The 17428-nt window shown below is 44.1% G+C and overlaps 3 long non-coding RNA genes across 9 annotated transcripts in view; 2 read left to right on the forward strand and 1 right to left on the reverse strand.

Moving 5' to 3' along the window:
• LOC112649988 (uncharacterized) overlaps positions 1-6466 on the forward strand; it is a 28038-nt gene extending 21572 nt beyond the window's left edge. Inside the window, exons 3-4 of the long non-coding RNA XR_003129856.3 lie at positions 502-585; positions 5996-6466. This is a non-coding gene — a long non-coding RNA (uncharacterized LOC112649988). The remainder of the gene's footprint in view (positions 1-501; positions 586-5995) is intronic.
• LOC112649986 (uncharacterized) overlaps positions 1-17428 on the reverse strand; it is a 132168-nt gene that overhangs the window by 65477 nt on the left and 49263 nt on the right. The gene's annotated exons all lie outside the window — the stretch shown is intronic.
• Positions 7371-17428, forward strand: part of LOC118350236 (uncharacterized) — a 40593-nt gene continuing 30535 nt past the window's right edge. The window contains exon 1 of the long non-coding RNA XR_004803607.2: positions 7371-8060. This is a non-coding gene — a long non-coding RNA (uncharacterized LOC118350236). The remainder of the gene's footprint in view (positions 8061-17428) is intronic.

Below are 17428 nucleotides of genomic sequence, written 5' to 3' on the forward strand. Positions count from 1 at the left end.
GCTTCATATGGGACCCTTCCATCAGCTACTCTGCACTCTCCTCCCTCCAGACTCATACAGAGATTAGTCTCCTGACCACACCCCCTGGATACCACCCCCATCTGGCATTCACTCTGGCATATGCTGACTCAAACCTTGATTAGGGGTAGCAGAAACATGAGCAGCAAGAAACACAAAGAATAGAATAAATGCAAAAGGTAGCAAACATTTATTCAGTGCTAACTCTGAGCCAGCCACTGCTCTAGGGATTTTCATATGTATTAACTCATTAAGGGATAGACAGTAACAGAGACCCTCCAGCTGGAGGGGCTGACCAGGAAGAGGAGGATAGAAAGAGGAGGAAGGCTGCTGTCAAGAGAAGTGTCAGCTTTCACTGCTTGCCTTCACTACCACATAGCCTACTCATGTCTCTGCTCAGTAATGGTATTCCATTGTTTCCCATCCACCAAGGATTTTGTTTCCAGTGCTTCTGTTCTTAAGCTCATTCCTCTTCCCTAACAGAATCTGCAATGAAGGGGGAATCTCAGCCTTCCCACTCAAGGAGGTTTATTCTGTTGGAAGGGCCTCTTAAAATAAATCTTGAAGGTAAGAGGAAGCCATTGAAGGTGTTGGAATAGGGAACAACGTAATCCAGGTGGTGTTCTAGGATTTGTGGCAGAGGGTTTCCCCCTGAATTTCTGGCTTCACATGATGGTAGAACATTCTAGAAGAGAGCTATAAAGTATAAGAGCACAATCGCAGCTACTCAGGAGAATAGCACTGTCCATATAGAATGACAGTTGGCATCACACCTGTTCGCCAGTGAGCATTTAAAAGATTTTGAACATCTTGAACCAGCACTAGTCTGCTCTCTCCCCTCCCCACCCCACCACCTTTCACCAGGCTGGTAATCAATGAGAGAGAATCAGCAACTCGCCAGCTCACTAAACACTTGACATGGAATCGTAGGATTTCCTTTGAGTCCTCTCCCTCCCACCCTGAACATTCTTGTCTTCATATCCTACAGCCATGCTGCCATCTTCCTGAGTACCCAGTTGTAATGACCCAGTCAGGACCTACCAACTATCCCTTCTTTTGCAACCATTCTGACTGTTTCTCCTGTCCTGATCACTCCCTACTCCTTCTTTTAGGCATTCATTCAACAGAAAATTATTTAGCACTCACTATGGACTAAGTACTCTGCTAAGAAAGGAGGATACACCTCCTGGAGCTAAAGAAGAGGAAAGTAAACAGATAAACAGACCTGGGAAAGGGATCTTGATTAGGAAAAACTAGGAGATATGGAAGCAGAAAGCCTTTCTAATGTTACTGACTGCCGAGAACAGAAGAACCACAGAAATCACAAAATTTAGATGAAAACTCAGCAGACATCACAAATATGGGTGTAAATTTCATAGTAATTTCACTCGAAGAGGGACAAAGTGGTAACTTTGTCTGAATGAAATTTAATTAAAATTATAGCAAAATTAGTAGCTTCTTTATCTAAATGTGGCCAGTTCAAGATAAAAACTTGGTCATACTAAGGTTTTCTCCTCCTCCCCTTCCTTTCCCAGCATAGTCTAAGTTGGGGTAAAGATAGCAAAGTGGTGGGGAGCTGCCTAGCATGGGGGTGGAGCCATACCTGAGCCTCCACCATGCTTCTGCACTTCCCCTGCATCTCCCATCACCCACCAGCCACCATGTTGCCAGGCCCACCCTTATGACACCTGGGTCCCTCTGAGTCTCCTCTTCACTCTGTCCTTTAAAGCCCCAGGCTCTACATCTCTAGATTCTCTACCTCCAGAGGCTACAAAACATAGCTCACACTCAATCTCTCCTCTCAAAGAGATTACTTTACAGGCAGAGAAATTGGTCTTCCCTTTGTCTCTTAGCATCTCCCCTCCATTCTAGGTCCCCAGGCTTTATATTTGAATAACCTGTGGCCTTGTCAAAATATGTTTTATAACAAAACATCAATATTCCTCCAAAGATGATGAACTCTGCTAAAATATATAAATAGATACAGTTCTTTAAAAATGAACTTCTTTCCCTTTTGTTCTGCTTCCTGTAAAAAAGGTGAAGTCCAAATCTACTCTCTTCCCCCTGAACTGTGCAGCCCTCTAAGCATTCAGGCCACTTTTCAGTCTTCTTGAATTTATTGAGGCTTGTTTTGCAGTCTAACATGTGATCTATCCTGAAGAATGTTCTCTGTGCACTTGAAAAGAATGTGTATTCTGTGGTTTTGGATGAAATGCTCTGTATCTATCTATTAAGTCCATCTGGTCTACTGTCATTGAAGGCCAATGTTTTCTTACTGATTTTCTGTCCGGATGATCTATCCTTTGATGTAAGTAGGGTATTAAAGTCCTCTGCTATTACAGTATTACTGTCAATTTCTCTCATTTCTATTAATATTCACTTTATATATTTAGGTGCTTCTATGTTGGGTGTGTAGATATCTACAATTTTTTAAAAAAGATTTTATTTATTTATTTATGAGCCACACAGAGAGAAAGAGAGGCAGAGACACAGGAAGAGGGAGAAGTAGGCTCCATGCAAGGAGCCTGACGTGGGACTCGATCCTGGGTCTCCAGGATCAGGCCCTGGGCTGAAGGCGGTGCTAAAACAGCTGAGCCACCCAGACTGCCCAATATCTACAAATGTTACACCTACTTTTTGGGTCGACCCATTATCATTATGTAATGCCCTTCTTTGTCTTTTGTTACATTCTTTGTTTTAAGGTTTATTTTGTCTAATATGAGTATTGTTACACTGGTTTTCTTTTCACTTCTATTTGCATGGAGTATCTTTTTCCGTCCCTTTGCTTTCAGTCTGTCTTTATTTTTTTTTTTTTCAGTCTGTCTTTAGATCTGAAGCGAGTTTCATATAGGCAGCATATAGATGGGTCTTTTTTCATTATCCACTTGGTAACCCTATATCGTTTGATTGGAGCATATAGTCTATTTACATTTAAGATAATTATTGATAGAGGTGCCTGGGTGGCTTAGTCAGTTAAGCATCCAACTCTTGATTTCAGCTCAGGTCACGATCTCAAGATTGCGAGATGGAGCATTGGGCTCTGCGCTGGGCGTGAAGCCTGCTTAAGGTACTCTCTCTCCTCCCAGCCTTCTCCCTGCTTGTGCTCTCCTCTCTCTCTCTCTCTCTCTCTCTAAAAATAAAAATAAAAATTTAAAAATTCAAAAAATAAAGTAACTATTGATAAGTATCTAATTGTTGCCTTTTGTTCATTGTTTCCTAGTTGTCTTTGTAGCTCTCCCCTATTCCTTTCTTCTTCTCTTGGTCTCTTCCTCTGTGGTTTGATGGTTTTCTTTATTGTCATGTTTGGGTTCCTCTCTCTATTTTTTGTGTATCTATTGTAGGTTTTTGGTTTGTGGTTACCATGAGGTTCATATATATCAACCTACATATATAGCAGTCTATTTTAAGCTGATAGTCATTTAAGTTCAAACATATTCTAAAAGGACTACATCTTTACACCCTCTTACCATGTTTTTGACATCATATTTTATATCTTTTATTTTGTGTATCCCTTAACAACTTATTGTAGCTATATTTGATTTTACTGTTTTAATCTCCAAACTATCTTTTTTTTCTTTTTAAGATTTTTTTAAAGTCATCCCTATACCCAACACAGGACTTGAACTCACAACCCTGAGATCAAGAGTCACACGCTCTACCAGTTGAGCCAGCCAGGCGCCCCATAACCTTCATACTATCTTTTAAGTGGCTGATCCACTGCCTTTACTATATATTTGCATTTAGCAGCCAGATTTCTTCTTTCAGATATTTTCTTATTTCCAGGCATGGCCTTTTCTACTTCTGTCCCTTTACCATTTCTTGTAGGTCCAGTTTAATGGTGATGAACTCCTTTAGTTTTTCCTTGTCTGGCAAACTCCTTACCTCTTTTGATTCTGAACAATAACCTTGCCATATAGAGTATTCTTGATTGTAAGTTTTTCCCTTCCAGTGCTTTAAATATATCTGTCACTTCCTTTCAGCCTGTAGAGTTTCCGCTGAAAAATCAGTTGATAGTGTTATGAAACTTCCTTTACTTGTGACTATTTTCTCTCGGTGCCTTTCAGATTTCTCTTTAACTTTTGCCATTTTACTTTTTTAAAGATTTTGTTTATTCATTCATGAGACACAGAGAGAGAAAGGCAGAGACATAAGCAGAGGGAGAAGCAGGCTCCCTGCGGGGAACCCTACGGGGGACTTGATCCAGGGACTGAAGGATCACGACCTGAGCCACAGGCAGCCACTTAAACTCGGAGCCACCCAGGTGTCCCAACTTTTGCCATTTTAATTATATATATTGGTATGGATTTCTTTGGGTTCATTTTGTTTGGAACTCTCTAGGCTTCCTGGACCTGCATGTCTGTTTCCTTCCCCAGCTTAGGAAAAGTTTTCAGTCATTATTTATTCAAATAGGTTTTCTGCCCCTTTTTCTCTCTTATCCTTTTGGGACCCCTATTTTGTGAATGTTCATATGCTTGATGTGGTAGATCCCTTACACTACCCTCATTTTTTAAAAAATTATTTTTTTCTTTTTGCTCTTCTGATTGGGCAATTTTACTATTCTGTCTTCCAGATTACTCATCTGTTCTTCTGTATCCGCTACCTGCTGTTGATTCCCTCTAGTGTATTTTTCATTTCAGTCACTACATTCTTCAGCTCTGTGTTCTTTCTTGCAGTTTATAACTCCTTGTTGAAGTTCTCATTGAGTTCATCCATTCTTCTCTTGAGTTCAGTGAGCATCTTTATGACCATTACTTTGAACTCTTTCTCGGGTAAACTGCTTATGTCCATTTCACTAGGATTTTTTTTCTTCTGAAGTTTTATCTTGTTCTTTTGGGGAATTTTTGTTTGTTTTTTAAGATTTTATTTATTTATTTGAGAGAGAGAGAGACAGCAGGAGGAGAGTTAGATGGATAGGGAGAGACAGACATCTCCTGCTGAGCAGGGAGCCCAACGTGGGGCTCAATCCCAGGACTCTAGAATCATGACCTGAGCTGAAGGCAGATACTTAACCAACTGAGCCACCCAGGTGCCCCTTGCTCTTCTGTTTGAAACATATTCCTCTGTCCTCATTTTGTTGGATTATTTGTGTTTGTTTCTAGGAGTGAGGTGGAACAGCTACTTCTGCCAGTCTTGAAGGAGTGACCTTATGTAGGACCATCTCCTGCATAGACAGCATGTGCCTGGCAGCTGGCCAGCTGGAGCTGGAGTGGGTGTAGGCCGGGGGGGTGGGTCCCAGGACATACTGAACAGAGTTAACTTTGGCAGGTTGGCTAGAGCTAGAGTAAGTTCCCAACAGAGGGTTCTAGGGAATTCTGTACTGGGGCTGCCCTGGCAGGATGGCTGGAGTTTGATGGGGATCTTGGGGTGCTCTGTGCTGGGGCCACCGTGGTGGCACAGCTGGATCTGAAGTGAAAGCCTACTTTTGTATGGAAGGATTTTAATGTTGGTTGTTTGTTCAGTTTTCCCAGGTTCCAAGGTGATAAAAAATATTGCATGAATTATGGGAGTAAATTTGCCTACAGATCCTTAACAATGGTTATGAAAGCCCTTCATCCCACATAGACTATTTTGCATTTTCCAGAGGTACATGTTCTACTAGTTGTGCCATGAGTATAATAAATTCAAAATATAAATATCAAGGACTTGGGGTCTATATGGCCTCCTGGATTACCCATGTCTGTGTTCCTTCTTTAGCACAGGAAATGAAAGGTAAGCTCTCTCCTTATTATTTTAAGAGAATATATTTTCAGGGGCCCATTTCCTTAAAAAGCTAAAGATCAGTCAATAACACAAATAGAGAATCAAGACATGTCTACGGTTAGTCCTATGGTTAATTTAAAAACAGAAGGGACTGTTCCTTTCCATATATATCCTCTCACAACCACACTCAGGCTTCCAAATATATCCACTGATTGAATTCCAAGAGAAATGTTCTACCTCCAGTTCCATCAATTAAATTTATATTCCATCTGAACAGGTTAGGCTGCACATGGGTAATCTGAGTTGGAGAGCTGCTTATAAGGAAGACTCTAGAGTGGAGAGGATCCTACAGCCAAGGTCAAAGTAAGAAGGGCGTTACACAAGTCAGCCTGGAGCAGCTTGGCCAGGTTATCAGGTTTTTCCCCAGGAAACCAAAAGCTCTTTGGGCATCAGGACAGCAGAGCATGTAGTGAAATCATAGATGGGTGTGAGATAAGAGCTACTGATGAGGAAGGTGCCAGGGTAAATGCATATTGCTGAGCTTCACAGGGCACTGGTATAATGCTGGTACTAGTGAACGCATTCTTCGTGGGTGCCTACCCTCTAGGATCCAGGCTGACACATGGCCTTTCCTGAAGGCCTATGAGAAGGCCAGTCCCACTTTCCACTCAGAAAGTAGGGAAAACACACCTTACATGTGGTAAGCATGAAGTTAGCTGCATGCTTAGGGCCGTGTGGTCCCCATCACTTCTTGTCTCTCTTTTCCAGGCCTGTGCCGAGCTATAAATTTTTTAGAGAAAGATTTCAGATAAACACAGTCTCCTTGTTATTGGTTTAAGTTCAGAGATCCTTTAAAAAATGACGAACAAATTATTTCCTTGTTCAGCCACACAAAACTCAGCAGCTGTGCTCTCATTGCAAACTTATAAGGTGTGCAGGCAGTCAGAAGAGGCTTTGATGTATGCCCTCTAAACAGTAAAAGTTTATATTCCATGGGCCCAGAGGTACCCCTGGTATTCTAGATGGGAAGAAGAACATCCCTGATGGTCTGTTCTCTGGGCTGGGAGCCTCAAAACATTTGGTTGTACCTAATACTCAGTTGCCCTTTACCACTTAGGGAGAGGAAATGGAGAAGGGGAAGGAATTGTGGGTCAGTCTCACATTCACCATCCTACCCATCCCTTTCTAAAACGGAAATTGTAGCCTTTTAATGATCATTATAAACCCATTTTATACATGATTCTTCCAAGATCACACAGCTGGCATCATGGATTTAGAATTTAAACACAGATCCCCAAACCAAATATCTACCATGCCTTTTTTTTTTTTTTTTAAAGGACTGTTCCTGCCAAAAGGAAAGAGGGGTGGAGATGGAGAACATGACTTATTTGCCAAGGTCCCGGGATATCAAAATTCACAGATTTTCAAAGATGCTGCTAGAGTCTTCGATAGAATATGTGGTCCTTTTGAAGTAAAGCCAGGGTAATGGGAAACACTGAATTTGCTTTGTTAGAATCCCCTTGTTTGACTCTTCCAAGGTCCAGCTTTTTCAAATAAAATGGCACGCTAACAGCATTTTTGCTTTCCTGAGTCTGAATGGCCCCAATGTGGCAGCTTCCCAGAGCATGCTGGGAAAAGGCAGAGTTCCAAGGCATGTCCAGTGACCCAGCATCGCCTCTTTCCTGACCAGAACCTGCTGCTGCTGAGGCTACAGATGAGTCAGTCTCCTTCCAAACCAAACGGTAATTAAGAGAGGATGCATTTTTAGACTGCTGTGGTCTGGTACTTTGCTGGCAGCTTTTGAAAGCTGTCAGAGCTCTGCCAAGAAAAAAAGGATGGGACTACCATCTATTGGTTGAGGAGCTATGACAGACTAGGCGCTGTGCTAAGTGATTTACATACGTAGTGACATTTCATCATAAGAGCATTCTTGTAGGATAGGACGCTCCTGCCCCACTTTTTAGGAGGATGATAATAAGATTCAGAGAGGAAAACTGACTTGCTCAAGGTCACCCAGCTGTGGGACACAAAGCTGCTAGGATTTAACCCCAGATGTGCCTGACTCAAGAGTCTATTTTAATCTTACACACCAGTCCTTGGAGCCAACTTTTAATGTCCCTGGAATTTGCCATATGCTCTGGATTCTGGGCCTCAAGAAAAGAGATCAAAACAATGGAGACCCAGGAATTCCACATTCCATTGTTAAAGTTCACGTGTGTTCTTCTAAATTCGACGTGTCCCTTCTCTTGAGGACTGTGCTTCTTCCTCAATATGTCACTTGTGGACCATGCTGTCTGAGCACTCTCACTGATCCATGATGAGACAAACAACAGAAACCTAAAGTAAGTAAATATTTATAGCTACGTAACAGAGTCATTTTTTTGCAGCAAATCCAATTACAAGGTATTTAGGGATGTATTGTGTGTATCTTTCCCTCGTTTTATTTTTCGTAATTCGTTTTTCATATGCTTTCCCAAAATATCAGTATGTAATGGGTTGGAAATTAAAGAAATGAGATGGATTCTTTGTCTCAAGTTTGAAAAGCACTGTCCCAAAGTTTGAGAGATCTTCAAAAGGACCATCATTCAGTGTCTATCAAATGAGTGCTTTGATGTAGGTCTGGGTAACTCAGTAATCTACCACTTAAGGGACAGCTTCTGGCTGAAAACCATTTCTGACCTATACCACTGGCCACTTCAAGCATTTCTGATCTGAAGGGAGGCAAACCAGTGAGGCAATTAAAAGCATGCTAGAACAAAAAAAAAAAAACAAAAAACATGCTAGAGTCAGAGGAAATCGGACTTGGACTTGAATCCTATGTCTACTATTTAGCAGCAGTGTGATCTGGAGAAGTTACTTAGTTTTGCTACGGCTTAGTTTCCTCCTCTCAAGAGACAAACATTAGAAAAATGCAAATCAAAACCATAAGGAGATACCAATTTGCATCCATTAGGTTGCTACAATAAAGAAAAGGAAAATAATGTGTTGATTAGGGTGAGGAGAAATTGGAACCCTTGTGCATGGCTGGCTGGAGTGTAAAATGGTACCGCAGGCATGGAAAACATTTTGACAGTTCCTTAAACAGTTATACATAGAATTTTCATATGATCCAGCAATTCTACTCCTAGGTATATACCCCCAAAGAATTGAAAACAGGATCTCAAACAGGTACTTGCACACCCATATTCAAAGTAGCATTATTCACAATACCCCAAAGATGGAAAAAACCCTAATATCCATCAATGGTTGAATGGATAACCAAAATATGGTGTATACATACAATGGAATGTTGTTAAAAAATAAACTGAGACATTACAAACTTTGAGAGTTTGGGCAAAAAATCTATGTGAATCAGACAGACCAAACAGGAAATGGTTAGGAGTGTTCCACAAACCCAAGGTAGGGCAAAGATTTCTAGAGAAAGTGAGGAAGAAAAGCAAGTGAATCATTTGAATGGCTCTAGCTTAAGGGTTTGCTTTATTTGAGAAAGTCTAGCTGGCACTTTGTGATTGGTTGTGACTAGGTTTTGATTTCTTAACCTTGAGGCATTTACAGGCAGCTAAGGCATTAGGGCCACCTCAGTCTAATGAGTTCCTTATTTAATGAATTTAACACCTTTAGAAAGGAAGAACATTCTGACACACAGCCCAAAATGGCTAAATTTTGAAAACATTATGCTAAGTGAAACCAGCCAGACACAGAAGGACAAAGACTGTATGATTCCATTTCCATGAGGCATCTAGAGTAGGCAAATTCGTAGAGATAGAAAGTGGAATAGAGGTTCTCGGGGGTTGGGGGGAAGAGGGAACAGGTAGTTATTGTCTAATGGGTCCAGCGTTCCAGTTTGGGACGATGATGGAAACTGAAAACCGATATTGTCCATGGCTGACATGACGAATGTACTCAATGCCACTAAATTATATACTTGAAAAGAGTTCAAATGGTAAATTTTGTGTTCTGTATGTTTTGCCACAATAAAAAGAGAGAGATAAATGGTATTTTCCCTCTTATTCTATTTGTAACTGCTGTTGGCATACGAGTCGTGTCGAGCAGAGGCTGGCAGGAAACGTGCCAGAGCATTCCATGAGGGGCTTTGCCATGGTCTGTACTTCCCAAGGGTTCTGTAGTAAGCGGGCATTCTTCTCATGGCTGGCAAACAAAAAATAGGCCCTAAAATTTTGTTTGAAAAACAGGATTTAAAAACTGACGCTCTCCGCGGTCAGAGCTAAGACGGCTTTGCCTTTGCTATAGGATCAAGCCACGGAGTGGCTATTTTTATCCAGAGGCACCACCACAATCAGCTCAACCCAGCCACATTTTGTGTGTGTCCAATGTGTTGGGCTGGTTTTCAGACATCTCCATGATTGGGGAAACCCAGCGGCGCTTGTCTGGAAGATATTGGCTCTTATTTTCTAAGGTAAATTTGAGGCACATGTATTGCCATCTCTCTTCTGTCATCCGCCCTTGAAGTGGGCTTGCCACTGAGCTGAACTTCAAGGTTTACCCCAACGGCACTGCCTTGGTCTCCCCTAAATTACTTCCTGTGGTTGGCAGCAGAAAGGCAGGCAGCATTTGGAGGGTGCAACTCGATGTACTCATTCAGCAAATACTAGGGAAACAGCTCTTGGGGCCCAGGCACGAGAGACAGGGAGCACTGGGTGAGGTTTCTGCTGCTGATGGGCTCACAGTCCACAGGGAGAGACAGAGAAGGAAACAAATGAATATCTGGAGTATGACAGGGGTTAGTTACAAAGCTAGCCAAGGACAATGAGAACACCACCAGGGGTCAGACAACTCAGGAAATCTTCTTGTGGCCCTTCCATCTCAAGTGGAAAAGCCTGGTGGCCCTGCCTGAGCTTCCTCTCCCACCTCCATCTGTCCCTCTGCGTCATATCCCTGGTGTAACTGCCTTCGTAGTAGCTCATGCCACCTTGTGTATTTGCTTGTGATTTACATGGTGACGTGGGCTCTGGCGTTGGGGATGCCATGTCTCTCTCGGTCACCACTGCATGTCCAGCATCTAGAAGAGTGCTTAGCTCTGCACAGTGGCACCTACAGAGTTTCTTCCCAGAAGCAACCTACACGGAACGAGAGTCAGGCTAAAGCTCCACTTTTCAGCAAGCCCTTTTATTACTTGTTTGTGATCACAAGTATACTTGGCATGGCTTTAGTAGGGAGGCTGTTAGGGATTCCGGAAAAGTAACTGAAGACACCTCTCTCCTAGCTGCCCCCTTGTGATAACCACTGTCCCATAGCCTGTTAGAACTCCAAGGGGGTGTGGGGGGGGGGATGCTGCATATTCATTGGTTTTCGACTTCTAATGCAATTCAAACTGAAGCATTCCAGAAAGAAATTACAAAACTTATGCTGCTTTTAAAATGTTTGCATATAATGAAGGAATGTTTTAATAACAGAAAGAAATGTTTTGCTCTTGGTCACAGAATAATTCAAGTATTTTTAAAAATTTAATAATAATGTGCCTTGAATAATGTGTTCCTACAATGGGGCACACATTTTAAATTGCATGGTAAATGGCTTCCCTTCATCCTATAGATCACCTCATTTTGAGAAAATGCCTCAAGCCCCAACCTATTCTGATGAGGCCCATGCGAAGCAGTCCCTAGGTCCCAACCCCCCATTTCACCATGCTCAGTATAGGCCCTTCTGGACACATAAATACTGATCACCAAGTGGCTTATAATTAGATGGTAAATGAATACACAAATGAAGGAATGACGTCAAGAAAAGACAGTATATGGGTTGGAGTTTACAAAGATAAGCAGCATCCCTGGAGGCTTGGTGGTAGGACGATAAAGAGCCTTCTAGGATAAGGGGACAGGCAGGTGAAGGTTTGGAATTGACAAATAGAACCATGTGTTCTGGAAACTGCAAACAAGACAGAGCTACAAACAATGCAGAGGGTTCAATGCAATCTCCAACGTAATAGGTAGCAAGAAGCCAAATCCACTGGGCTTTGGGAAGGGCTTGGAGGCACGGAAGGTCTTTAAGCAAAACAGCAAATATGATTCTGCTTGCCTTTTGGAGTCATCCCACTGACCCTAGTATAGAGCAGGGGCAGCCAACTCTGGCCTGTGGGACAAATCTGGCCATCCACCTGTTTTTGTAAATAATCTTCTGTTGTAACACAGCCATGTTCATTCATTTGTGTATTGTCTAGGGCTGCTTTGCCCTGCAATGGCAGTGTTGACTAATTGCAATAGAGACCACTGAGCTCACAAAGCCAAAAATACGTACCCCCAATCCTCTTAGAGAAAAAAGAATTGCTAACCTCCGGTCTAGAGGAAGAGGGAAGATACAGTGAGATCAGAGGCAAGGAGACTAGTTGGGAGCCTGCCAGGAACCAGCAGAGTAGGGATGGAAAGGAGGGAACAGATCAGGAGATACTGAGGGAGTAGAATCATCAAGAGAAAGAAAGGGTGTTCAGATGACTGAACTCTCTCTTGGGTGACCAGCTAGAGGTTGCATCTTCATTGAGAAAGGAAAAGAGATACTGACTTTGGCTTTCAACTTGTTGAGCTTGAGGCTCCTCTGGAACATCTAGGTGGAGTGGTGCTCTAGGCAACAGGAAAACCAAGCCGGGGGCAGCGTGGAGACACAGATCTAGGGGTCTCAGCATACCCAAGGAGGTGGTGAAAGCAGTAGGGGAGAATGTACACCCAGAGAAGAGTCGTGGACTGAGGAGGGAGCTCTGGGAACATCTCAAAGCTCAGTTGGGGGCAGACAGAGGCGTGAAGAACCCAGAGCCTTGGGGAAGGCTACCTTCTACCCAGAAGCTGGTGCTCGGCTTCCTCTAGCCTTGCCCACCAAGACACAGTGGGGTTTGGGGCTTGAGGGAGCCCTGCCCCCCAACTCTAGGAACACCATCATTTCCACACTGAGAGGCCTGTGGGAGTCTAATCATTTTCTATTTATCACCTCACGCGTTGCTCCCAAGCCATGCCAAAGTGACGCCAAATGCCAGGATGAAAAGAGATCGCTCTGTGAGATGCTTGGAAGCCTGCAGTGATGAACTAGGTTTCTCTCTGTTCATCCAGGCAAAGGAATACCGGTGGCCATTCATTCTCTCAATGTTCACTTAAGGAACTGTCTAGATATTGTCTTCCAGAGCCATTTCAGTCAGGCCTCTCTCCCCAGGATCATTACCTTAGCTCTGGGCTTAGAGGAACCATATAGAAATACAACATATGCACATATAGATGTACGAATGTGTGTACGATATACAGTGTGTGTAAATATGTATATTCACAAGCAGGTATGTACTCGGTTTTGGTCCAACTGACAAACTGATACCCAAAAAGGCGAAGAAACTTGCAAGAAGGTCACCAAGTTAATGGCAAAGCCAAAAATAGCCCATGTCTTTTTATTTTTAAGATTGTATTTATTTATTCATGAGAGACACAGAGAGAGAGAGACAGAGACACAGGCAGAGGGAGGAGCAGGCTCCCTCTGGGAAGCCCGATGCAGGACTCAATTCCAGGACCCAGGGGTCACACCCTGAGCCGAAGGCAGGTGCTCAACCACTGAGCCACCCAGGCGTCCCTATCCCATGTCTTCTGACTCAGATCCCAGTGTTCCCTTCAGCCTGTTTTCTCCAGTGTTCCACAGGCCTTCACTGCCTGGAGTGGATTTGAAGGGTGTTCCGCTCTCCTTCCCACATCTTCCACTCAAGCCCTTCACCCCCAACCCCCAGCCCAGGAAGGTGTCACACAGACACGTGCAGGCATAATATTTAGGTTTCAAGGGGGGTGGAAACCTTATTCTCCACGCCTCTGAATTTTCTTGAGTACTTTGGCCTCCTGCCCCGGCCTGACTTTTTCTTCAGAGATGCAATGAGTCCCTCAGTTGGAGGGACAGGCTTGCTGTGTGGCTCCCTATGGGTACCTTCATCAAAAATCTTGAGCCTAGGGGATGCTCCCCTCCCACCCAGTGGTTCGGAGGCAGTGATTGTGACTTAGTGGGTCTGCTCTGCAGACTCCAACCTTCTCATGGCTTAACTATCCCAAAGTCAGGCATGCTTGGCTCTAACACAGAACCCCGTGCCACCACAAGGTTTTACCATATTGAAAGTCGTCTCCTGGTATCCGTCATGCTGACTCTTGCATCTGTCTTTCAATTTGTTCCAACTGTATTTGAAAATTAGAGACGTAGTCCACTTCTCAGAACTTCGGAAAAGCAGGAATTTTCAAAACAAAACCTACAGGGTATCTGTGTAAGGTGTGGAGAAGGGGGAGGGTGTCTCCAATATTTTGTCTTTGTGGTAATTTATGTGAAGCTCACATGCTTTACCCCTCTGAGAAAGAGGAAGTCCAAAGCTGAAAATATTGTATTTGGCTTGGGAACGAGGCCTGTCGCAATCTGGCCTCGGCCTGCCTATCGAGCCTCATTCACCATGGCTGGTTGCTCTGCAGCCAAATTCTTTTTTTCCCTCAGACATGATCCAAACCTTTCAGCCACTAGGCCTTTGCTCACTTGGGTCTTCCCACAGCTACACTTCCAGCCTGAGTCTGAGCGTCTGTGAACCAGGTCTCTGGGAGACATGAAGAAGAATGAGGTATCTCAAGGCATGAACCCTCTGGTCCTGTATTCGTTTCCTAGGACTGCCAGAACAAAGTACAGCAGTCTGGGTGACTTGGAATTTATCCTCTCACAGCTCTGGAAACCGAAGTTTGAAATCAAGGCATTAGCAGGGCCATGCTTTCTCTAAGAGGTAAATCCTCTCTTGCTTCTTCCTAGCTTGTGGTGGTGGCTGGCAATCCTCGGTGTCCTTGAGCTCACAGCTCTATCACTGAATCTCTGCCTCTGTTGTCACATGGCATCTTCCCTTTATGTCTGTGTGTCTCTGTGCTGTCATAGGGCATCCTTCTCTTTGTGTCATGCTGGATTATGGGCTCGCCCTAAAGACCTCATCTTAACTTGATTACAACTTCAAAGATCCTATTTCCAAATACGGTCACATTCCTAGGTACCTATGGTGAGCGTCTCTTTTTGGAAGACACAATTCAACCCACCACAGGTCCGATGCATTTTCTGAGACTCAGTCTAATATCTTTGGAGAAAATTCCCTGATGCCAGAACCAGATAGGGCCTTTCCTTTCTCTGGCCTCCCAGGAACCAGTCTCCGTCTTCTGGTACTTGTCTTATACTGCCTTATAGATGTGGAGGGAATGTGCCCTGTAATTTGGAGAAAGTGACCAAGAGAAGTGGGCTATGCAGGGAGAATAAAACATTAAGTTGAGCCCAAGATACTACTTCAAGCTTACATAGCCTCTCATTTACTGTAGAGTTTTTGCATTTATTCTTTGGCTTGACCCAAAATTCTGCATGGTGACCTGGCCCAAGGAAGCCTCTCACGGAATCCAGGGTTGAATGGATGCACTGGCCCAAACTCCCCACAGCTGGCCAGGAAATCCCTGGCTGACAGATGCCCCATGGGTCCCTCTGTGGTGTGTGCCTCAGCCTGCCTGCCAACCAGTGAGCATCCCCCTACTGCTTTCTCTGGATATTGCTGAATCCAGAAAGCGGGCTCTTCAAGAGCAGCATGTGGCTTGGCTGACTCAGGCCCACTTCCTATCCCCACCCTGGTATTCACAGCTCCCTGTAGCAGCCCAACTGGCAAGTCCAGGCTGCTTCTCCACCTACATTCCTTAGCCACCCCACGTGGCCAAGATGAATACCTGTAGTCTTGCCTCCAGTACTGGAGAGAGGCTTGCTATTCCTTAAGAGGCCAATTACTGAACTGGGTTGAATCCTAGATACCTACAAATGTCCAAGTTATAGCATTGTCTAGCCCGGGCTACAGGGCAGGAGGACTTTGTAATATAGAAATCATCAGAATGGGATATCTCTGTGTTCTGAATCCCAGTTCTGTCCTTTCGGTAAAGCTCTGGCTTCAGACAAGGTCGTGTAAGTCTGTGATTCATCTCATGTTGAGATGGGTTTAATGATAATTTCTTTGCAGCATTACTGGAAGGCAGCTTAGTGGCTATGAACATGGGTTCTAAAGTAAGCCAGCCTAAATGCCCATATTCAAAAGCAAACCGTCAACATGAAACACATCACTTACCCTATCAAGTTTTAATCTCTTCCACGGGGGCTGTTACTAGGACAACCGTACTAGTTTCCTATGGCTGCTCTAACAAATGATCACAAACTCACTGGCTTCAAGAACGTGTATCTCTTTGCTTATAGTTCTAGAGGCCAGAAATCTGAAGTCGGTCTCACTGCGCCAAAATCAAGGGGTCAGCAGGGCTGCACTCCCTCCAGGGCTCCAGGGAAGAACCCATTCCCTGTTCCTTTTCAGCCTCAAGAGTCCATTCCATGGGTTGTGGCTACTCTGTCCATCTTCAAAATCAGTGGCATGGCATCTCCAGATCTCCCTCAGCTTACATCATTACCTCATCTTCAGGCTTCTGTGTCAAATCCCCCTTTGCCTCCCACTCACAAGGACACTTCTGGTTGCACTCGGGGCCCACCAGGATGATCTCCCCTCTGAGATCCTTAATTTAATCACATCTGCAAAGTCTCCTTTGCTGTCTGTATAAGGTAACATTCATAGATTCTAAGGGTGAGGACTTAGATATCTTTAGGAGACATTACCCAGCCTACCCCACAACATTAAAAATATATATTAAGCAGTGTAATGTGGCACAAGCCTCTCAAAATGGGCCTCTGCTTTCCTGCCTCACGCAAGGGGCAGAGGCATCCAGAAGGGTGGAGAGCCACTCAGGGAGATCAGGGCAGCCGCTGTTTACTAACTGGCTTTGAACTACTTTAATATTTTAACACCCAGCCGTAACAGCTAAATATGAGCCCTGCTATTAGTAGATACCACAGAGAGGATTCATCATGATTAGTTCTTAGTATAATGCCTGGCATGCAGTAAGTGCTCAATAAATGTTAGCTCTGACTATTGCCACCAATAGTGACATGGTGCCTCCTAGAAGCCTGAACTCTAGTCTGAGTAAACTAATTCCACCAAAAGACAAGAGTGTCCCTCCCAACCTCTCAGCCCCTGCCAAGCTGCCTCTCCGCTGTCCCTTCAGGCAGCACAGACATCCCTGTGTCCCTGGGCACTTGCTCCTTGGGATGCCAGTTTTCCCCATCTTTCTCAACTTCTTCCACCCTTCTTGGACTTCCTGGACTCTCACTCTCAGCTCCTCTGGATTCAGGACTCAATCTATCTTCTGCAGTTGGCACTCCGATGAGAAAGTTGGGTCAACATACCCATTCATCAGCCCCTAGTTTGCCCAAAGAATAAATTATGCTTCCCACTTCCTCATCTACATATTATGCTCTGTGGCCAAGAATGCACTGGATGCTTCCAACCGCCTGGGAGCTGGCCAGACATCCTGAGCCTGGAGTTTGTGCATTAGAGCCAGCCTCTGACAGTTGCAAGAAATCGGCTGGAAGATCCATTAGCCTGAGCTAATTTGCCAAGCCTGAAAAAAGGCTCCAGGCTATACCCATCCTTACAAGCTGACTGTGAACTTGCCCTAGGAGCCTAAGAGCTAGGCCCTAAAGCAACTGCCCTCTCATGAAGCTGAGTAGATACAGGTCCCCTGGAATCCTCTGTACAAGGAGGAAGGTTCCAGGTTTCTCTTCCCTTGGTGCTAATGGCCAGCTAATCTTTGAAGTTTAGCTCTCCAAATAGATTATATGTGTGTGTGTGTGTGTGTGTGTATGGAATCTT

This window comes from Canis lupus, chromosome 11, assembly GCF_003254725.2.
Source record: "Canis lupus dingo isolate Sandy chromosome 11, ASM325472v2, whole genome shotgun sequence".
Classification (NCBI taxonomy): Eukaryota; Metazoa; Chordata; class Mammalia; order Carnivora; family Canidae; genus Canis; species Canis lupus.